Source organism: Orbicella franksi, chromosome 3 (assembly GCF_964199315.1).
Source record: "Orbicella franksi chromosome 3, jaOrbFran1.1, whole genome shotgun sequence".
Classification (NCBI taxonomy): domain Eukaryota; kingdom Metazoa; phylum Cnidaria; class Anthozoa; order Scleractinia; family Merulinidae; genus Orbicella; species Orbicella franksi.
In genome coordinates this window covers 15,327,388-15,330,000 of record NC_138147.1, presented here as the reverse complement: position 1 = coordinate 15,330,000, position 2,613 = coordinate 15,327,388, and positions in this window count along the sequence as shown.

Below are 2,613 nucleotides of genomic sequence, written 5' to 3'. Positions count from 1 at the left end.
ATCTTTTTCATTGCAAAATACACTTTTAATTAGTTTATTGAGGAACTTTTTAAACAGAATATTGTACAAAGTTCTGATGTCTTGCAAAATTTTCCTAGGTCTATTTCAAGTTTGGTGCCTTGGTGGAGAAGTACCCTGTGACAAGGCTATGTAAATAGCCTTCTGTTTCACCAGACGTTTGTGGGGGAGAGGAGTTTGTGTGACAAACCCAAAGAGTGTCTCTGTAGGGGCGAAGCAGCAAACCTTTCTCTATTCAAATAAACAGTGTGGAAAACAAAGTAACTTGTAAATTTAATGCTTTAGTCAATGCATGAAAACTAGAAAGTTACCTCTCGAGCTCTCTCCAGGAGCCCTTGTTCATCAGGATCAAACCCAATCTGGAACCATAAAAAGAAAGAGATAGAGATAAGAAAAACTGAACTATTTGTATGTACTTCAGTAGCATATGAGCACAGAATTACCTTAACCATCTGACAGGAGTACTTTTAATGACCTTCATTTTAATCATACATGTATATCAGTGTTGTAGAGTTTGGGGCTGATCAAAGGTCAGACCTTAAATGTCTAGTTGTTTTCCTCAATCTGTTTGGTACTTTGATACATGTATGTCAAATAAACTGCATATTTTAAGTTAATTGGTTTCCATGTGATCACATTGTAATTATTACACTTATTATGCTTAATGTTTGGCTGCTTGTAACATGTAGTCTCATAAATATATTTTTTGCAAGAAAGGTTAACCAGTAGGTTTGACTGATTACATATTGGCAGGGTTTTGATTTCATCTGCCTGCAGCCTGGAACAGGCTGTCCCCTTATTTAGTTTTGCATTAAAATGAAAAATGTAAGTCACTAATTCCTTATTTACTGAAACCAACTGAAATGCAATAAGTGTTGTATATGTGTACCTGGCAGTAATAACAGGTACATGTATGTTCCTGTGGTCTTCCTAACACACAAGACCTTGACTGTTGGTTAACATCAGATGTCACAATCTGTGGTCTTGTAAAATCCTCCAGGTCTGCAAATTAAAGGAGTGATAATATTATAAGTAGTTAATTCATTCATGTTACATCTTAAGTTATCAGTATACCTCCAAAATCAGTTGACAATTTTGAAAAAAAAATCTTTCAGTGTTTTCAGATAGATCTCATTGAGACCATTTATTTTCCAAAAAATTCAGGGGAAAAATATTGATTCTAAACAGAGTTATAAAGGAAAAATGCAATAATCTTTGCATGATTAGTACACTTTAGGTAATAGCATGAATGTGAGTGCAATTACCATAAGCACTACAAGTGATATTTAAAAACTCTCTCAAAATTGCACAAGCCTTTAGGCAAGTGCAATCTGAAAGAATTTTCAAATATCATGAGAAGTGTAAATCCTCAATTGCCCGAGCTTGTGTTATGATATTTATGAATGTGTGCGCATTAATTTGCACGTCAGTGCTAATCAAAAATTAACAATAAATTTGCCTGCTCTCAGCAAATCACAATGGACAAACTTTATCACTCATATAATAAATAAAATTTTATATAATTTGGCCATGTTCTATACACTTATAAATGTTACAAAGATACAAAAAATATTAAATAACTAGATGAAAAAGAGCATAATTTTCTACTTTCTACCAATGATCATTTTCACTGTCATGCAATAAAAAAATAAATCGAAAACCATCCAGTGGAAAAAGCTATGAAATTATGATGTTATAGAAGATAACTAAATAAGACACTTCTCCAAGTTTTAGCCCTGTGCATTTCCCCAAACTTCAGATATTCGTTGAAATGTTTTGCAGATATTTACAGAGCCCAGTATGAAAACGCCATGTTAGTATACCTCCCTGGTACACCAATATGGCGGCTGGAAAATAGTGTAGACATCTGGAACTTATTTTGGCTATCTAGGTGACTGATTAATAATCAGTACTGATCAAACAAGCATTTACATGAGCACTTTTCATAATGCTCTAACTTCTAAGAAGGCTCAACATCATGAGATAAGCACATATTTTTCAACAAACTCGATCATAGCCTTGTGTCATGCACCTCCATAACCCTGAAATTCAAAATGCTCTGAATTCCAAACGAAGCTCGCTATTGAGCTGTAGAATTGTAAACAGATATAAATATACCGCCTCTTATGCCTGATGAGGATAAAAACTTTGGTGGCTCTTTAGTTTTGGATTTTAGAAAGTGATAACGTCACGTGAAAATGATCTATATGGCACTGTTGAAAGTTCTGCAGTTGTTTCAAGAGTTTCAGCATCATTTGAAGATGTGCCATCTTGAGTGTTAACAATCATTAGTATCACCCAACTAGTGGACTAATGCAAATCCTGCATTTTGATTGGCTACAAACTAGTCAACTAGTCTCAAGGACTAGTCTTCGAGTAGCAAAATTGGCACAATCGAGCGTGACGCTTTCTTTTGTTTTATTCCCAAATAAATATTTCTTCAACTTGCATTTGCTAACTTTATTATTGCCTTTTCTGTCCGACTAGTTGGGTGATACTAAAACAATTAGACCCTTCGCCCTAAAGGGCCACGGGTCAATAGCCCATTCGGCTTCGCCTCATGGGCTATTGACCCGTAGCCCTTGCGGGCTGCAG